The sequence below is a fragment of the Gossypium hirsutum genome, chromosome A07, assembly GCF_007990345.1.
Source record: "Gossypium hirsutum isolate 1008001.06 chromosome A07, Gossypium_hirsutum_v2.1, whole genome shotgun sequence".
Taxonomy (NCBI): domain Eukaryota; kingdom Viridiplantae; phylum Streptophyta; class Magnoliopsida; order Malvales; family Malvaceae; genus Gossypium; species Gossypium hirsutum.
In genome coordinates, this window is record NC_053430.1 from 80620248 (window position 1) to 80641983 (window position 21736).

The following is a 21736-nucleotide window of genomic DNA, read 5'->3' on the forward strand; positions in this document are numbered from 1 at the left end:
ATCGGATCTCGGATTTTAGCTCTCTGCCGAATTGCTCTTTAGGTGTTTGCGGTTTTGGTAAGTATTCCTCATCCATTGGCTAAGGTTGGCCGAATAGCCATAGTAAGGTAAGGGGACTTATGTGGATACGAGTCACCTATTATTCTGGTTTTAATAGTTACGATTAGTGCAGATCTAGGAGTTGATCATGGTTAGTGAAGGGGTTGTTATACTTATCGCGCAAGGAAAGGTTAATGTGAGATTCTGGCTTTTGGTAAAGTATTCGATAAGTATGTAAGATTAATCTTTGAGTGATATCGATTGTAGGTTTGGGCTAAGGAGATCGCATCATGCTTGCTTACCAGGTGCGTACATACACTGCACACACATTATGTATCGGCAAAAGTTGAAATGCCGAAAAGTAGAAAGTTTGGCTATGGTAGTCTTACGAGTGCGCGAAAACTCGTAAAAGGGAGACCGATAGGTTGCCTGAGGCCCACGGGCGATTCCGTGGACTTGGGTTGTGATTTGGCCATATGGGCCGAAATGGGCTAAATGGGCCTGATGGGCTGTTGGGCCTATAATAGGCAACAACTAAATGTTGATGCTATGTGATAGGAACTTGTATGTGAGCATGAATATCAATGTGACTGGGCCTAACGGGCCATATAAATGTGATTTGGGCCTAATAGGCCATATACAGGTGATTTGGGCCTAATGGGCCATATGAATATGATTGGGCTTAGTGGGCCAGATACAGGTATGTGAAATTGTTTGGGCTTTGTAAGGGGTTTTGGGCCTAGTATATGATAACTACATAAGAATTAATTAATATTTTGCGACCGTGGACAGGTCAAAGGGTTAAGGTGTGGCAACGGGTATATGCATGTCTAGGATTGGATCTAGGGAGAGCTTGGTACTTAAGCGGTCTTAATAACTCACCTCCTCTCCTATGGAATCCTACCTGGTGTATAGTATTCGTTCATCTTAGCTCTCGGGATTTGTTTACAGGCCAAGGCAAGTGAAATCCATATCTAGAGAAAATTACTGAAATGCCCATAAGGGCAAAAATGACCAAATTACCCTTAGATGTTAAATGTAAGTTTTATGAATGTGACAAACATGTTTGTTGCATACATATGATATTCTGCTTAGGTTGCATAAGGGTTGGGGATTATGGAACGGAGGAAGTATATGAGGATCGCATGGTTGCTTGACAGTCATGGATCCACCGACGGCTTTTTAAGCCCAATATGTAAATGAAGGTAATTTCACAACCGGGCTACCATTGGTGTGTGGGCTGGGTGGGTCGATATTATATCCTCACATGGTGTGACGGAGGACGGAGCTGGTGTGTAGCAGATGGATAATTTGGATGGGATTGTATTACATGTTTGATGATTTTTCTTTGAATGCTTGTTTTTCATCGGGGGTTGTACACACTGAGTTTGCGAAAATTCACCCCTTCTTTTATTTTATTTTCAGGTGATGCACAGTAGAAGGTTCGATGTTCAGAGAAACTCTAGGTGGCCCGCTAGCAAGATAATTTGGACTTGTTTTCTTTCTAAAGCATATAAGTTTCTATGTTATTAAGTACTTTTCAAATCAGATTGTAATAGGGCTTCCATTTTATTATTATTTGGATTATTATTTTTATGTGATGTAATTATAAGTAGTTGAACATGGTTTCTTAAACTATAGTATGTATTTTCTACGTTTCCGCAACTAAATTTTAAAAAGTGACATGTTGTTATCAAATCCTATATTTTCAACAAGTGATTGAAAGGAGTTTTTTTTTGTTAATTAGGATTTTCTTCTATTTTAAGAAGGGTTTTCAATGAAAACACGGTTTTCGCTAAAACACTTCAATGTGACACGCCGAATTCGGCCATAACTTCTGGGCCAGGTTTGGGGTGTTACATTTAGTGGTATTAGAGCCCAGGTTGCAAAACTTGGGCTGTGAATCAGGCCTTATTACTTGGTTCTTTTTGTGTTTTAAAAAAAATTTTGAATTACAATGTTTTTGGAAAAGGGGAAGTCTTGCTGAGTGGCACACCGAGTCTCTGACTTCGAACCAAGTAAGTACTTTTATTCTTAATTTTGTTTAAATTGTTATGCAGTAGAGAATTTTTGAAAATAATATTCACTTTAAATACTTTCATAAAACATCAAATTAATTATTGAAACTAACTAAAACTTCATAAAATTTTTAATCCAAAAAATACGTGAAACGACGATGAGTGGTAGAAGAGATTCGAGAGGCCGTGGTCGAGGCCGAGGTCGCGAAAGTGTTAGTGCTAAATCATCGGCATCAGGCCATATGCCCGATGTTGGAGTAGAAGAAGCTCCGGCCTCACCTGTGGCTGGGAATGGACAATATGATCGGGCTGCGAGAGAAGATGCATTGTCCCAAGCAATGCTGAGGATTTTGGAAAAGGTCACTGGAGGCCACTGAAAGGATAATGGAGGATTTGGACTACTCACTGGAACAAAAGCTGAAAGGAGTTGTGTCACTATTAAGGGAAGAAGCCTACCAGTGGTGGTTGACAGTGAAGGAGGGCACCCAACCGGAATGGGTCACTTGGGAGTTCTTCAAAGCTGCTTTCCAAGGGAAGTATGTGGGTGCAAGCTATGTTGATGCTAGAAGGAAGGAGTTCCTGAACCTGACCCAAGGAAACAAATTGGTGGCGGAGTATGAGGTGGAGTTTTTACGCCTTAGTAGGTATGCGAGAGTAATGGTGGCAACAGAGTATGAACGTTGCGTAAGGTTTGAAGATGGACTTAGAGATAGCCTCAGGGTACTGATAGCTCCACAAAGAGAGCAAGTTTTCTCGGAGTTGGTGGAGAAGGCTGATAAACACCAAATTATACACAGTTTTACCCCAAATACTTAGCATATTTATGGATGTTTACTACTAGATTTGTGGATTTTGGTGCTCTTAATCCTGTTATTTCATGTTTTGTACTCAAGAGAGCACCAAGAGTCAAAAGGAGCCAAAAATGAGCTAAAAAGGGAAAAAATGGAGCAAATCGAGAAGATCACACGGCCTAAGCCTTGCCACACGGGCTACTCACACGCCCGTGTCCTTCGAGGGTGTCGACCAAGGCTCTCACGATTCACACAGACTGGCAATTGACCCACACTACCGTGTGCAATTTAACAGATCGAACACGGTATGGAAAACACGTCACACAGGCGTGGCACACGGGCGTGTCCCTTTTTCAAAGAGTTGTATTTTACACGGAAAAGGGTACTTAGGGAGGAAGAAAGCTAATCCAAAGCCTATATAAACACCCTAAGTGTGACCTAATTAGGGGGCCTCTTCGAGAACTTTTTTGGAATACAGAACCACACGCCAAGAATTACTTGAAGGAAGCCAGACGATCCATCCCAAAAGCCAGAGCTACTCTAAGACTGAAGATCTCTCTCAGAATTCCTTCAGAGGTTTTAGAGTTTTCTTCATGTTTTGTTATTTTTATACTTTTGAGATGTACTTTTATTTTATTCTGAACTAAACCCCTTAGATACCTAAGGGGGATAAAACCTATGATGGATCTTGTTATTATGATCTGAACTGTATGATAAATACTTGATTTGTTCTTAATTATGTGTTCTTAATGCTTGAGTTAATATTCTGGGTATTGATTCATGATTTGATGTGCTTATGTAGAGGAGGAATAAACCCTGCCTAAGAGTAGATTTGGCATAATTAAGCGGAGCTGATCAAACGCCTAGAAATAGGGTTACGAGATTTTGTCGGATTAGGGTGAAACCTAATATGAGAGTCCATAGAGTGATTTACTGCTTCCCTAGGGGTTTTAATTAAGAAAGAAATTTCGATTAATTCAACTGAGGGTTAGACGTTATTAGTCTGGAAAGGGATAATAACATAGGTTAGGGAATCTCACGGATCAAGTCAAGTGAATAAATCGTCTGGTTCAGAGTCAGATAACAAGTGAAATCTAGGTGGATTCCTCATTGGGTGTCGTCTTAATCAATTGCTTTTCTTCAAGGCTTTTTCCAAATTTTCTCTTTGCTTTAATTAAATTAGTTAATTAGTTTAGATAATTAGTTTAATCAACAAACTCTTTTCTTCTTAGGCTAGATAATAAAAAGATAGTTATTACTAGTACTTTTAGTTCCCTTGGGTACGATATCCCGGTCTTGCCATTACTATACTATTGTTCGATAGGTGTGCTTGCCTTTTCGTCGTGATAATAGTTAGTCTAGGTTTGATCTTTATTATAAATATTTATTACTTGTTATGAATCACGCGATCAAGTTTTTGGTGCCGTTGCTGGGGAACTGAAATATTAGGAACACTAAATTTTTATTACTTTAGCCATTTATTTTTCTTGCAAATTTATTTTATTTTATTATTTATTAATTTACTTTTTCTCTCTCTTGGTAGGTTTTTATAGTTTATGACTAGAAGAAACCCGTCGGGACCATTACTTTTTGATGAAGAAATCGATTGTACAATTCGCAAAAATCAAAGAGAAATAAGGCGCAGCTTACACACGGAGAACGAGCGAGAAGACGATACTCGACCCCCAACCGACGAGATGACTAAAAACCAAGGCAATCAGCAACCTCCCGCAATTGCGGCTAATCAAAATCCTGTTCCACGTACTATGTATGATTATGCTAAACCTTCTTTAACAGGAACTGAATCTAGCATAGTTAGACCTGCTGTAGCTGCAAATACTTTTGAATTAAAACCTAACACTATTCAAATGATACAGCAGTTTGTTCAGTTTGATGGTTTGCAGGATGAAGATCCCAACGCTCATTTAGCGAACTTTCTGGAATTTTGTGATACATTTAAAATCAATGGCGTTTCTGATGATGCCATACATCTTCGGTTATTTCCCTTTTCATTGAGAAACAAAGCTAAACAGTGGTTGAACTCGTTACCACGAGGGTCTATCACTACTTGGGAACAAATGACTGAGAAATTTTTACTAAAATATTTTCTGCCCGCTAAAACGGCTAAATTACGTAATGATATCTCTTCTTTTGTGCAGATGGATTTAGAAACATTTTACAATGCATGAGAGAGATACAAGAACTTACTAAGAAGGTGCTCTCACCATGGGTTACCGCTTTGGCTTCAAGTACAAACATTCTACAATGGTGTGAATCCCTCGACTCGACAAATGGTTGACGCAGTTGTTGGTGGAACCATCAACAATAAAACACAGGAAGATGCCTATGAATTTATAGAGGAGATGTCACTGAATAACTATCAGTGGCAAGTTATGAGGACAAAGCCAACGAAAATAGTTGGCGTTTATAACATCGATCCAGTCACCATGCTCTCTAATCAGGTAGAACTTCTCAATAAAAAGATTGACGGTTTACTTGGTTCTATACAGGTACATCCAGTAATGAGGTGTGACTCAAGTGGCGGAGGTTGGAAGAACCACCCAAATTTCTCCTGGGGTGGTTAATGGAATCAAAAGCCACAAAATCCTCAGAGTTTTCAACAGCCACCTTATCAACAAGAGAAGAAACCAAACCTTGAAGAGATGCTTTCTAAATTCATCTCGGTGTCAGAAACCCGTTTCCAAAATACCGAGACAGCACTTAAGAATCAACAAGCACCGATCCAAGGACTCGAAATTCAGATAGGCCAACTATCCAAACTAGTCTCCGAACGACCAGAAGGTAGCTTACCAAGTAATACTGAACCTAATCCGAGGGAACACCTCAATGCAATTAGTACTCAAAATAAGGAAAGATTCATTGCACCGGAGCCAGAATTATAGCAAGACAACGCGATGAACAAAGGTCGAGAAGAGGTAAACGATGATGATCCTAAACAAGTAAGTACGAATTATGAACCTCGCGTGCCATATCCTAAAGCAATGATGAAAGACAGAATAGAAGAACAATTCGGTAAGTTTGTCAAACTCTTAAAGAAATTACATATTAACTTACCCTTTATTGAAGCTCTGTCCCAGATGCCCAACTCAGCAAAATTCTTAAAGGGACTTCTAAGTAATAAAAGAAAATTAGACACTACATCGCATGTGGAACTCAATGCAGTCTGCTTAGCTATTCTAAAGAATAAGCTACCTAACAAATTGAAAGATCCAAGGAGTTTTACAATTCCTTGCTTAATTGGTAGTTTATCTGTGAATAGTATTTTAGTTGATCTAGGGGCAAGTATAAATGTTATGCCGTATAAAATGTTTAAACGACTAGGTCTTGGTAAACCCAAACAGACTAGGATGAGCATACAATTGACTGACAAAACAGTTAGATTTCCTAAAGGTATTATTGAAGATGTTCTCGTTAAAATTGATAAATTTATTTACCTAGTAGACTTTGTCGTCTTAGATATAGATGAAGATAACGAGGTACCTTTAATTTTAGGATGACCCTTTTTAGCAACTGCCAGAACCATTATTAATGTAGGCATAGGAGAGCTAGCACTTCGCACAGGAGACGACGCAGTAACACTCCAAGCACGCGATTCAGTCAAAAATTCTAAGACTCAAGATAACGCTATGAAACTTGTTGGTGATAAAATTAATATTCAATCGTCCTTGCAGGAACCTCCTCGAACCAAGATAACGGAGACAGTGCACTATTATCAAGTAGCGAACAAAAACATCCATGAGAAACGAAGGCTTCAAATAGAGGAGCTAGATGAATGGCGAGCACACAAACTGAGAACACATGATAAACACAAACTATGCCGAAACAAGCCCGATACCTCTCCTAATCAACTTAAGGTTGGCGATAAAGTCTTACTAGATGCCGCAGATCCCCACATTGTCACTACCACACCAAATGAAAAAATCCCTCTTACGGTACTCAGTATTTTCCCATTCGGCACGATTGAGGTAAGTCACACGAAGTTCGACACTTTTAAGGTAAACAATACCCATCTCAAACCTTATTTTGTCAAGGCTAATAGCAGGAATGAGGAGTATGAACTCCTCAAACCACCAAGATCATTCAACGGAGAGGTAAGTCGAGCATAGACTATAAATAAGCGCTTCTCGGGAAGCAACCCGAGCACCAACATATTTTGATTTCTTTATTTTTGATTTCTAACACTTTGAATCATTAACTTAATCTTTGAATTGTAAAGTTTTTCAGCATACACGGCTAGGCACACGGGTGTGCCTAAAGCCGTGGCCAAATAGGGGAAGAGATACGGCCGTGTGATACGGTCGTGGGGAAGCAAGACATGATTTCCCCAAAACACGGGGTGCGATAAATCCCCATGACCGTGAGACATGGCCGTGGGTGAACTTGATAGGAGACCACAGGCGTGGGAATGGAAAACCACAGGCGTGCCAGGGACAAGGCTCGATTCTGTTTCTTCGACACGGGCGTGAGACACGCCCGTGTCGTTCAGCCGTGTACAACAATACAAGGGTGTGCTACCATAACACACGGGCGAGGGAGAAGTGAACAAAGCTAGGCACAGCCGTGCGACATGGCCATGTTCGACACACGCCCAAGACACACAGGCGTGGGATGGTAGTCGGGCACGACCTAACTCGCAAAATTAGAAAAACACGGGCTCACCCTCTAAGTACATGGGTGTGGCCCTAGGCCGTGTGAACCTCCTCTATATAAGCAAACCACTGTTTATCTTCTTCCCCTTTTTAAAACCCTAGCCGAAATCTACCCTTCCCCATTCCCTAATCCCTACTCCGGCCACCATTCCCCAGATTCTCACTTCCCCAACCCCTAAACCACCCTGAAATCCACTCCCCTTGAATTAATCCCGACTTTCCCCTCTCTATACCCTCCATTTTTCCTTCACATGACTATATCCCAGTGTCACACGCCCATGCTCGCCACCAACACACCCGTGCACTGCCCTATAGCAGCCTTTGGTTCACTTTCTCAACCTAATTTTTCCAATTTGTGTTGCTAAATTAGTATTCTACATGCTTTACATAGATATTATTACTATTACAAATATGTTTTAGACAAGTTAGGAATTTGCTTTAGAATTTTCTATATTTGAATTGTTTAAGCTACTAAATAGCATATACTAATTTTAGGCCTCTTGCTTAACTACTGATGTATCTTGGATTCTATCAATGCTCATGTATTTTCAGGAACATTATGTCATCATCAAGAGGCAAGAAGGCTGCGGTCCTATCCTCAAAGAGACATAGGGGACCAGGTTCTTCCTCGGTACATGCTACAACTGAAGTTCGGCACCCGTTCCTTAAATTTTCGCAAGCTTCGCAAGAGGAGCTATTTCAGATACTATGCACACGACCCCTCAATACAGGTCGTTACATTGACTGGGCTGTCGTAGAGCAAGTTCAGCTAGCTGATGCCATCCGCGCCCTCCTGTCCACAGACCCATGGGAACGGTTTTTTACTATTACCGAGCCCACTTATTTAGAGCTAACTTTAGAATTATGCTCTACTTTTCATTTACAGGTGGTGATGACGAACAATGACAACCCAGGCACCATTCACTTCCAATTAGGCGGTCTAGTTCGCGCGATGAGTGTCCCAGAGTTTGGAGTCGCTCTGGGACTTTACACCGATGAGTTTATGGAGGAGGAAGACATGAATGCACTACCATAAAATATCCACATTTTTCTCTCCTTGTGCTGGAAAGCTTTGGCACCACTCTCTTCCACCTACGACCCCAGCCGCTCAAAAGCCTCAGCTCTCGCTCCTTCCTTATGCTATCTCCATGCCATATTGGTATACATATTGACCGGGAGGAGAGAGTGCACCGGCGTCGTCAACACCTATGACGCCTACTATTTATGGTGCATGGCGAATGCACACGTGACTGGCTTGGCATACTTCATTGCTTTCGCCATTCGCCATCAGACTGAGCGGCATAGAAAGTGAGTGATCTCCATCGGCCCCTACGTGACGCGCCTTGTCAGACACTTTGGTCTCCTCAACACCGTGGCCTAGTCATCAATGCTTACACTGATAGGTCAGATGTCTCCACAGGGCATCACGACTATGTTACACATGAGGATGATCGAGCGCCAACGTGGGACCGATCCTCCTCAGTACCGTCTCTCTCATGCCATTGACGAGGAGGATCTTGAGGACATTCCTAATGATGTTCCACCACAGCATAAGGAGCCTTCCACCACGCCACCTAGGGAACGACCAGTTCATGTGAATGCTTCAATGGCACACCTTTCTGATCGACTCACCCACTTTGAGCAGTATTGCACTATACAGTTCGAGATGATTCACGAGCGAGATCGACAACGGGACCGACAGATGGACGATATGCAGGCCATGATGCAGCAGCTGTGCCAGCACTTTCACATCGCCACTCCAGCGCCACCACCTGAGGGCCCCACTGACGAGGATCATTGAATCCTTCTATCTTTTTATTCTTATTTTTATTTTATTTTATTTTATTTTATTTTATTTTTATTTTCATTTCAATTTTATTATTTTAATTTGAAAGACATATCTATATTAGTAATTTTTTTTCATTTTCTGGTATTTCTAACAAGTAATCCCACTACGCTCTCTTCCACACCAACTCTTAATAAGCTCTTCATGATTCTACAGACTTTCAAGCAAAGCTGCTAGGAATATTTTACGGAATAAGGAAACAAATGGGAAATAATACCTCACGAGTGCCATGTTCAACAACCCAATTTCTTCATCTAGCCAAGAACAATAGCAGCTACTACTTTCCTCAAACACTCCAGCCTCAGAATCAAGCTTCGCATCCATATAATAGGGAGTTTCACCTCCTTTCCTCTTATGATTTTCTTTATTTTGAATAATCTATCTTTGTACATTGAGGGCAATGTACATCTTAAGTGTGGGGGCTGAACATGAAACCTAACTTTTTACATTATTCTCAAATCCCTGAATTTGGTCTTGTGCTTAAGTGATTTTCTCATAATATTGATACAATGAATTCTGATTGATCTATAATTATTGTTGATATGTCATGAATTAGACCAAGGGAATTATGCAGGATTATTTGATTATAGGACCTTAAAGAATCGAGCATGATAAGTTGATATTTTGAGAAATAAAATTTTTTAGACTGTTTTTCCTAAATTGAGGTACTATCTTGAAATCTTAAGTATACAGGAATGATATCAAAAACCCAAATTTTTGGTGAGATTTTTGAGCCTTTTGAGCATATAGCTTTCTTTCTTGCTTACTTCTTTTGTGGTTTGAGTGTGTCAACATTAAACTGTTATTCTAGAACTTGCTTCGATTATACATGTCGAGATCACACGTATGATTTGATACACTAAGATGATAAAGGCAATTAGGATTCAACCCATTTACTCCATAAAAAGCCTTCCCACATAATTAAACCCTTAGTGAACCCCCTCTGAGCCTACTTACCTTTTTTATTAATTAACTTTCATCATTAACCCATTAACCTATTATTGTTGAAATCCTCTTACTTAATTTACTTTTTTTTATCGAGATTAAATTTAATACTGTTACCTCACTATGTTCACCATTTTTTGTATAACACCCCGAACCCGAAACCGTCATCGGGGTCGAACACGAGGTGTTGACTGGCTTTACCCTCTTACAAAATTTATTTTCCAGACACTGCCCAATCTGTGTACTAGTCGTTTTAAAATTCATATCTTGAGTTTCGTAACTCGAAAATCAGTTTCGTAATTTTTCCCAGAAACTAGACTCATGTGCCCATCTATGTATTTTTTTCTAGAATTTTTGGTTGGGCCAATTAGTACAGTTTATTAGTCAAAGTTCCCCAAGTTGCAGGGGTCGACTACACTGACCTTTGCCCATTACGACTGGGATATCTCCCTGCACGGGGCTTCAATACTGTTGCCGTTTGTTTCTATGGAAACTAGACTCAGAGAGGAATCTGCACATATATGGTACGACCCCTAATTATCTCTGGTTAATTTATAATGAATTTCCAAAGTTGGAGCAGGGAATCCAGAAACCGTTCTGGCCCTGTCCCACTAAAATCTGATTATCTCTTAATATACTGCCCATATGATCTTTTCGTTACTTCCTCATGAAAACAGACTCATCGAGCTTCGATTACATAATTTATTCATCAATTAATTCCACTCCTACTATTTTTAGTGATTTTTCAATCTCATGACACTGCTGCTGCCAGCATCTGTTACGAAAGTAACTAGGTCCATTTCATGCCTACCCTCGATCCAACTCAATCGAACATTCGTGCCATTTTCGCATGGCTTAAAGTTTACATGCCATAATTCAAACACAACGTACTAGCTTATACATGCCAAAATGATCTTCTAAGCACACTAAGAAGAAAGTACCAAAACTAGCTATCTGGTGTGATGACTTCGTTGACGGCCCGACCCCGCAAAGATTGATGAGTCCAAGCAACCTATAATGGGTGACAAGGAAACACCGGGTGAGTTTATAACTCAGTAAGTCATAAGCAATGCTCTACTATACATCAATAACATTATCACAAGAGGAATAAAATGGAATGAGACAATTTACTCCATCCATACCGAACCATACCATAGTTCCACCAACCTACCGATTCAATTTCATATCAATTCATGCCTTCACAATTCATATACTCATCAATAGGACATTGAAGCATTTTCATAAATCAATTTATTTTCGTTACAATCAAACCACAAAACGGCCTTTCACCCATCCTACGATAAATTTTTATGTACGTGACTTCAAGTATAGTTGTCACATAGGTTCAACTTACCGAGCTCAACACCAAGTATACGCATAGCACATATTAGCCATGTCCTCAAGACACTTACCCGATCCGCTGTCCGCGATCAGCTCAATAGTGTCGCACACATAGTGTCCATAATGATTCACGAATGTATATTGAGCCCGCACACTCAGTGCTATATAATCAACTCGCACATTTAGTGCCACGTAATCAAATCGCACACTTAGTGCTACATAGTCAAACCCGCACACTTAGTGCCGCATGGTCAATTCGCACACTTAGTGCATCATATTCATTTCGCACACTTAGTGCAACAAAGTAGAATCGCACACTTAGTGCTGTACAATTTAATCCCGCGCACTTAGCACCAATCTCATGGTCATAAATGGTTATCCCGCACATTTAGTGCCGAGATCAACAACTCATTACATCTCACCTCATTTATTTCATTCAACAATTTCATCATCACATACGTACATGCATATATATATGTACATTTATTCTTTCCATTCAGCATCAATACACAACATTATGACCATTGAAATAATACCAACTACATGCTTAATGACTTACCTCGTGTTGGGTAAGACGGTTCCAACTCGGCTACTCGATAACCTTTTCTTTGCCTTTGCTCGATTCACCTCCTTTAGCTCCTTGAGCTATATCAATAATTTAACTAGTTTAACCACCTTGCTAAATATTTACAATCCAATCTCACATGTATATGTATGTTAGTATATTCGGCTAATAATCTCATGCAACTACCAAAGCCGAATCAACTAAATATACTTATGTATACACACATATATCATCATCGAAATCACCTAAGCTTAGACATCGATTTTTAATTTCAAGTAAGTTGCCGAATGCAACCTTACTAAATTCTCATGGATTCAATATACCATTACCATGAAATCAACAACCAAATTCATAGACAATTTAGGAAAATCACATTACAATTCTCATATTCAAGCAAAGACCATGGCCGAATGCACATATGACCTCATAACAAAAATATTGAACCTTTGGTTGCCCAATTAGCTTAACATCCATCAAATTTTTAAATCAAGAAGCTCACCTCATCTATAATCAACTCTCAATGCCCTAAGGCATCAAAAACAACATCAAAGAAATACAACCATCCATGGCCGAATGTCCTAGCCGAATTGTTTTAACCATGAGTAACATAACAAGCATAGATCGTGTTTATGGATATACCGTGGCCGATTCAAGCTAATCACCTCCAAAATCATCAACCATTTTCGTTGCATATAACATATATAAACATGAATAAGTTTCATATAATCCCTTAACACATTAATTTCTTTCATCAACAACCTTTTCCTTGAACACTTTCTCATGACCGATTGCTCATGTTATCAACAAGATTCAAAGTTTAAACATGGGCTATTTAAAACATGCATGCATCTCAAAGACAACATCAAACATACCTTAGTCTAACCACCACCATAGCCGATTTTTCTCAAGCCTTTTTCCCCTTCCTTTCTTTCCTCTATTCGGCCAAGGATGTTCAAGAATGAACTCTTTTTTTTTTTTTTGTTTTCTTTCTTCAATTCACGGCAACAAGGGGGGGGGTGAGACCATGTACTTTTTTTTTTTTTCTCCATCACCCTTCTTTCATTATTTAATCACCATGCTTATTATTTTATTATTCTTAACATGCATCACTAGCATAACATGTTGGAGACATGTTTCCACCTATAGCATGGCCGGCCACTACATATTAGGGAGGGGGAATTTGACATGCAAGTCCCCTTTTTCTTCCACATGCACTAATAGGTCCTCATGCATTGACCTATCACATTTTAAAATTTTCTCATATAAGTCCTATTGACTAAATTCACATGCAATCGACTAAATCGAAGCTTGAAATTTTTACACATTCATGATTACATATTCTAGACAATAAACATCACATTCAAACCTTTCGGTGACTCGGTTTAGCGGTCCCGAAACCACTTCCCGGCTAGGGTCAATTTTGGGCTGTCACAACTCTCCCTCACTTAAGAAATTTTCGTCCTCGAAAATCTTACCAGTAAATAGGTTTGGATATCGTTCCTTCATCGAGCTCTCGGGTTCCCAGGTTGCTTCCTCGATCCCGTGTTTGAGCCACAACACCTTAACCAACGGAACCCTTTTGTTTCGCAACTCTTTCACCTCACGAGCTAGGATACGTATCGGTTCTTCTTCATAACTCATATCGGCTTGAATTTCAACCTCTGATGGGCTAATTATATGCGACGGATCAGATCGATAGCGTCGAAGCATCGAAACATGAAAGACATCGTGAATCTTTTCAAGCTCAGGGGGCAAAATCAATCTATACGCAACTGGCCCCACTCGTTCGGAGATTTCGTACGGCCCAATGAATCTCGGGCTCAACTTGCCCTTACGGCCAAACCTAAGTACCTTTTTCCAAGGCGAAACTTTAAGGAACACTTTATCTCCCACCTGATATTCAATGTCCTTCCGTTTCAGATCCGCATACGATTTCTGACGATCTGTGGCTGCCTTCAAACTTTCACGGATTACTTTTACTTTCTGTTCAGCATCTTTAATCAAATCAACTCCGAAAATTTTACTTTCACCAAGCTCGGTCCAAAACAATGGTGTACGGCATTTACGACCGTACAAAGCCTCGTAAGGTGCCATCTTAATACTTGATTGAAAACTATTGTTGTAAGCGAATTCAATCAAAGGTACATACCGTTCCCATGAACCACTAAACTCAAGGATGCAGCATCTCAGCATATCCTCGAGTATCTGAATTATCCGCTCGGATTGACCATCGGTTTGGGGATGAAAAGCGGTGCTAAAATGCAGCTGGGTACCCAAAGCTTCTTGCAATTTCTTCCAAAATCGCGAGGTGAATCTCGGATCTCTATCCGACACGATAGAAATAGGTACTCCATGTAATCTCACAATCTGAGAAACATACAACTCGGCTAGTTTATCCAATGAGAAATCCGTACGCACGGGGATAAAGTGAGCCGACTTAGTCAGCCTATCAACAACAACCCAAATCGCATCCTTCTTACTTGCGGACAATGGCAGTCCGGACACAAAGTCCATTGTGACTCGGTCCCATTTCCACTCGGGTATCATGATCGGCTGAAGTAACCCTGAAGGCACTTGATGTTCCGCTTTCACTTGCTGACATATTAAACATCTCGAAACAAAGTCGGAGATGTCTCGCTTCATACCATGCCACCAAAATCGACGTTTCAAGTCGTTGTACATTTTCGTGCTCCCCGGGTGAATTGACATTCGGCTACAATGGGCTTCGTTCAGGATCATCGGAATGAGTTCCGAATTCCTTGGAACGCACAAACGACTTCTAAACCTCAAACAACCATCATCATCAATCTGAAACTCCGATTCCTTGTTTGGAACACACTCAGCTCGTTTTGCAACTAATTCATCATCGACTTTCTGAGCTTCATGAATTTGATGAGTCAATAATGGTTTGGCTTTTAATTCAGCTACTAACACATTGTCAGGTAGAACAGACAAGTGTACATTCATCGCTCGCAAAGCAAACAGTGATTTCCGGCTTAAGGCGTCCGCAACCACATTAGCCTTTCCCGGGTGGTAATCAATGACAAGCTCATAATCCTTCAACAATTCAAGCCAACGTCTTTGTCGCAGATTCAAGTCCCGTTGAGTCATCAAATATTTGAGACTTTTGTGATCCGAAAACACATGGCACTTCTCACCAAACAAATAATGTCGCCATATTTTCAATGCAAACACAATGGCGGCTAGTTCGAGATCATGGGTCGGATAATTTCTCTCGTGTGGCTTCAATTGTCTCGACGCATAGGCCACAACTCGACCTTCTTGCATCAATACACAACCCAACCCGAGTAGGGATGCGTCACTATAAACGACAAACTCTTTACCCGATTCGGGTTGCACCAAAATTGGAGCTTTAGTCAGATGAGTTTTCAGTTGATCGAAGCTTTTCTGACATTTCTCCGTCCATTCGAACTTAACATCCTTCTGAAGTAGCTTCGTCATTGGTGTGGCTATCATCGAGAAACCTTTGACAAATCGTCGGTAATAACCGGCGAGCCCTAGAAAGCTCCGGACTTCGGTAACGTTTCTCGGAGGCTTCCAGTTAAGTATGGCTGAAATTTTGCTCGGGTCAACCCGAATACCCGATGCGGATACCACATGACCCAAGAAGCTAACCTCTCTTAGCCAGAACTCACACTTACTGAACTTAGCATATAACTGCTTATCCCGCAAAATTTGCATCACTAGCCTCAGATGCTCAGCATGTTCGGCCTCATCTCTTGAATAGACCAAGATGTCATCAATAAACACAACTACGAACCGATCCAAGTACGGCCTAAAGATCCGATTCATCAAATCCATAAACACCGCAGGGGCATTAGTGAGCCCAAACGGCATCACTAAGAACTCATAGTGACCGTACCTCGTTCTGAAAGCAGTTTTGGGTACGTCCGAATCTCGAATCCGTAACTGATAATAACCCGATCTCAAATCTATCTTTGAAAACACCGATGCTCCCTTTAATTGATCGAACAGATCATCTATACGCGGTAACGGATACTTATTCTTTATCGTCACTTTATTCAGTTGACGATAGTCAATGCACAACCTCAGGGTTCCGTCCTTCTTTTTCACGAACAATACTGGTGCACCCCAAGGCGAGAAACTCGGTCGAGCGAAACCTCTATCCGTCAATTCTTGCAACTGAGCTTTCAACTCTTTTAACTCAGTTAGTGCCATACGATACGGAGCGATCGAAATTGGCGTAGTTCCAGGTACAAGCTCAATTCCAAACTCTACTTCCCGAACAGGTGGCCAACCTACCGATTCAATTTCATATCAATTCATGCCTTCACATTCATATACTCATCAATAGGACATTGAAGCATTTTCATAAATCAATTTATTTTCGTTACAATCAAACCACAAAACGGCCTTTCACCCATCCTACGATAATTTTATGTACGTGACTTCAAGTATAGTTGTCACATAGGTTCAACTTACCGAGCTCAACACCAAGTATACGCATAGCACATATTAGCCATGTCCTCAAGACACTTACCCGATCCGCTGTCCGCGATCAGCTCAATAGTGTCGCACACATAGTGTCCATAATGATTCACGAATGTATATTGAGCCCGCACACTCAGTGCTATATAATCAACTCGCACATTTAGTGCCACGTAATCAAATCGCACACTTAGTGCTACATAGTCAAACCCGCACACTTAGTGCCGCATGGTCAATTCGCACACTTAGTGCATCATATTCATTTCGCACACTTAGTGCAACAAAGTAGAATCGCACACTTAGTGCTGTACAATTTAATCCCGCGCACTTAGCACCAATCTCATGGTCATAAATGGTTATCCCGCACATTTAGTGCCGAGATCAACAACTCATTACATCTCACCTCATTTATTTCATTCAACAATTTCATCATCACATACGTACATGCATATATATATGTACATTTATTCATTCCATTCAGCATCAATACACAACATTATGACCATTGAAATAATACCAACTACATGCTTAATGACTTACCTCGTGTTGGGTAAGACGGTTCCAACTCGGCTACTCGATAACCTTTTCTTTGCCTTTGCTCGATTCACTCCTTTAGCTCCTTGAGCTATATCAATAATTTAACTAGTTTAACCACCTTGCTAAATATTTACAATCCAATCTCACATGTATATGTATGTTAGTATATTCGGCTAATAATCTCATGCAACTACCAAAGCCGAATCAACTAAATATACTTATGTATACACACATATATCATCATCGAAATCACCTAAGCTTAGACATCGATTTTTAATTTCAAGTAAGTTGCCGAATGCAACCTTACTAATTTCTCATGGATTCAATATACCATTACCATGAAATCAACAACCAAATTCATAGACAATTTAGGAAAATCACATTACATTCTCATATTCAAGCAAAGACCATGGCCGAATGCACATATGACCTCATAACAAAAATATTGAACCTTTGGTTGCCAATTAGCTTAACATCCATCAAATTTTAAATCAAGAAGCTCACCTCATCTATAATCAACTCTCAATGCCTAAGCATCAAAAACAACATCAAAGAAATACAACCATCCATGGCCGAATGTCCTAGCCGAATTGTTTTAACCATGAGTAACATAACAAGCATAGATCGTGTTTATGGATATACCGTGGCCGATTCAAGCTAATCACCTCCAAAATCATCAACCATTTTCGTTGCATATAACATATATAAACATGAATAAGTTTCATATAATCCTTAACACATTAATTTCTTTCATCAACAACCTTTTCCTTGAACACTTTCTCATGACCGATTGCTCATGTTATCAACAAGATTCAAAGTTAAACATGGGCTATTTAAAACATGCATGCATCTCAAAGACAACATCAAACATACCTTAGTCTAACCACCACCATAGCCGATTTTTCTCAAGCCTTTTTCCCCTTCCTTTCTTTCCTCTATTCGGCCAAGGATGTTCAAGAATGAACTCTTTTTTTTTTTGTTTTCTTTCTTCAATTCACGGCAACAAGGGGGGGGTGAGACCATGTACTTTTTTTTTTCTCCATCACCCTTCTTTCATTATTTAATCACCATGCTTATTATTTTATTATTCTTAACATGCATCACTAGCATAACATGTTGGAGACATGTTTCCACCTATAGCATGGCCGGCCACTACATATTAGGGAGGGGGAATTTGACATGCAAGTCCCCTTTTTCTTCCACATGCACTAATAGGTCCTCATGCATTGACCTATCACATTTTAAAATTTTCTCATATAAGTCCTATTGACTAAATTCACATGCAATCGACTAAATCGAAGCTTGAAATTTTTACACATTCATGATTACATATTCTAGACAATAAACATCACATTCAAACCTTTCGGTGACTCGGTTTAGCGGTCCCGAAACCACTTCCCGGCTAGGGTCAATTTTGGGCTGTCACAACTCTCCCTCACTTAAGAAATTTCGTCCTCGAAAATCTTACCAGTAAATAGGTTTGGATATCGTTCCTTCATCGAGCTCTCGGGTTCCCAGGTTGCTTCCTCGATCCCGTGTTTGAGCCACAACACCTTAACCAACGGAACCCTTTTGTTTCGCAACTCTTTCACCTCACGAGCTAGGATACGTATCGGTTCTTCTTCATAACTCATATCGGCTTGAATTTCAACCTCTGATGGGCTAATTATATGCGACGGATCAGATCGATAGCGTCGAAGCATCGAAACATGAAAGACATCGTGAATCTTTTCAAGCTCAGGGGGCAAAATCAATCTATACGCAACTGGCCCCACTCGTTCGGAGATTTCGTACGGCCCAATGAATCTCGGGCTCAACTTGCCCTTACGGCCAAACCTAAGTACCTTTTTCCAAGGCGAAACTTTAAGGAACACTTTATCTCCCACCTGATATTCAATGTCCTTCCGTTTCAGATCCGCATACGATTTCTGACGATCTGTGGCTGCCTTCAAACTTTCACGGATTACTTTTACTTTCTGTTCAGCATCTTTAATCAAATCAACTCCGAAAATTTTACTTTCACCAAGCTCGGTCCAAAACAATGGTGTACGGCATTTACGACCGTACAAAGCCTCGTAAGGTGCCATCTTAATACTTGATTGAAAACTATTGTTGTAAGCGAATTCAATCAAAGGTACATACCGTTCCCATGAACCACTAAACTCAAGGATGCAGCATCTCAGCATATCCTCGAGTATCTGAATTATCCGCTCGGATTGACCATCGGTTTGGGGATGAAAAGCGGTGCTAAAATGCAGCTGGGTACCCAAAGCTTCTTGCAATTTCTTCCAAAATCGCGAGGTGAATCTCGGATCTCTATCCGACACGATAGAAATAGGTACTCCATGTAATCTCACAATCTGAGAAACATACAACTCGGCTAGTTTATCCAATGAGAAATCCGTACGCACGGGGATAAAGTGAGCCGACTTAGTCAGCCTATCAACAACAACCCAAATCGCATCCTTCTTACTTGCGGACAATGGCAGTCCGGACACAAAGTCCATTGTGACTCGGTCCCATTTCCACTCGGGTATCATGATCGGCTGAAGTAACCCTGAAGGCACTTGATGTTCCGCTTTCACTTGCTGACATATTAAACATCTCGAAACAAAGTCGGAGATGTCTCGCTTCATACCATGCCACCAAAATCGACGTTTCAAGTCGTTGTACATTTTCGTGCTCCCCGGGTGAATTGACATTCGGCTACAATGGGCTTCGTTCAGGATCATCGGAATGAGTTCCGAATTCCTTGGAACGCACAAACGACTTCTAAACCTCAAACAACCATCATCATCAATCTGAAACTCCGATTCCTTGTTTGGAACACACTCAGCTCGTTTTGCAACTAATTCATCATCGACTTTCTGAGCTTCATGAATTTGATGAGTCAATAATGGTTTGGCTTTTAATTCAGCTACTAACACATTGTCAGGTAGAACAGACAAGTGTACATTCATCGCTCGCAAAGCAAACAGTGATTTCCGGCTTAAGGCGTCCGCAACCACATTAGCCTTTCCCGGGTGGTAATCAATGACAAGCTCATAATCCTTCAACAATTCAAGCCAACGTCTTTGTCGCAGATTCAAGTCCCGTTGAGTCATCAAATATTTGAGACTTTTGTGATCCGAAAACACATGGCACTTCTCACCAAACAAATAATGTCGCCATATTTTCAATGCAAACACAATGGCGGCTAGTTCGAGATCATGGGTCGGATAATTTCTCTCGTGTGGCTTCAATTGTCTCGACGCATAGGCCACAACTCGACCTTCTTGCATCAATACACAACCCAACCCGAGTAGGGATGCGTCACTATAAACGACAAACTCTTTACCCGATTCGGGTTGCACCAAAATTGGAGCTTTAGTCAGATGAGTTTTCAGTTGATCGAAGCTTTTCTGACATTTCTCCGTCCATTCGAACTTAACATCCTTCTGAAGTAGCTTCGTCATTGGTGTGGCTATCATCGAGAAACCTTTGACAAATCGTCGGTAATAACCGGCGAGCCCTAGAAAGCTCCGGACTTCGGTAACGTTTCTCGGAGGCTTCCAGTTAAGTATGGCTGAAATTTTGCTCGGGTCAACCCGAATACCCGATGCGGATACCACATGACCCAAGAAGCTAACCTCTCTTAGCCAGAACTCACACTTACTGAACTTAGCATATAACTGCTTATCCCGCAAAATTTGCATCACTAGCCTCAGATGCTCAGCATGTTCGGCCTCATCTCTTGAATAGACCAAGATGTCATCAATAAACACAACTACGAACCGATCCAAGTACGGCCTAAAGATCCGATTCATCAAATCCATAAACACCGCAGGGGCATTAGTGAGCCCAAACGGCATCACTAAGAACTCATAGTGACCGTACCTCGTTCTGAAAGCAGTTTTGGGTACGTCCGAATCTCGAATCCGTAACTGATAATAACCCGATCTCAAATCTATCTTTGAAAACACCGATGCTCCCTTTAATTGATCGAACAGATCATCTATACGCGGTAACGGATACTTATTCTTTATCGTCACTTTATTCAGTTGACGATAGTCAATGCACAACCTCATGGTTCCGTCCTTCTTTTTCACGAACAATACTGGTGCACCCCAAGGCGAGAAACTCGGTCGAGCGAAACCTCTATCCGTCAATTCTTGCAACTGAGCTTTCAACTCTTTTAACTCAGTTAGTGCCATACGATACGGAGCGATCGAAATTGGCGTAGTTCCAGGTACAAGCTCAATTCCAAACTCTACTTCCCGAACAGGTGGCAAACCCGGTAACTCTTCAGGAAAAACATCCGGGTATTCACAAACCACCGGCACCGATTCGGGTTTCTTTTCTAACTCCTTGTCATCAAGTACATACGCGAGGTATGCTTCGCACCCTTTCCTTACATATTTCTGGGCCAACATTGCTGATATTACAGCTGGCAACCCCCTTAAGTCCGCAGACTCAACTCGGATTATTTCGTTATTTGCGCACCTCAAATCGATAGTCTTGCTTTTGCAATTCAC

The 21736-nt window shown here is 40.8% G+C and overlaps 1 non-coding gene across 1 annotated transcript; it reads right to left on the reverse strand.

The window, feature by feature from the left end:
• Positions 1-4974: 4974 nt before the first annotated feature.
• Positions 4975-5081, reverse strand: LOC121203907 (small nucleolar RNA R71). The gene has a single exon (XR_005898839.1). It is a non-coding gene; the product is annotated as a small nucleolar RNA R71 (small nucleolar RNA).
• Between the last annotated feature and the right edge of the window lie 16655 nt (positions 5082-21736).